Below are 257 nucleotides of genomic sequence, written 5' to 3'. Positions count from 1 at the left end.
GGATTTATTTTCATGACTATGAAATTAACACTTACAAACTCTTGAGGTTTTTCCTAAAAAAAATAGGAGGTGTTAAGATGTTCATGAAAATTTGTTGTATTTATTTTAGTTAACTTACTTTAAAGTGCTAAGAATAACTAAAAGATGTTTAGTATAAAATATTAAATTTAGAGTCATTCTTTTTCATGACTATGAAATTAACACTTACTAACCCTTGAAGTTTTTTCCTAAAAAATTAGGAGGTGTTAAGATGTTCA

This window comes from Lupinus angustifolius, chromosome LG08 (genome assembly GCF_001865875.1).
Source record: "Lupinus angustifolius cultivar Tanjil chromosome LG08, LupAngTanjil_v1.0, whole genome shotgun sequence".
Lineage (NCBI taxonomy): Eukaryota > Viridiplantae > Streptophyta > Magnoliopsida > Fabales > Fabaceae > Lupinus > Lupinus angustifolius.
The sequence above is the reverse complement of the archived record's forward strand: the minus strand, read 5'-3'. Positions refer to the sequence as shown.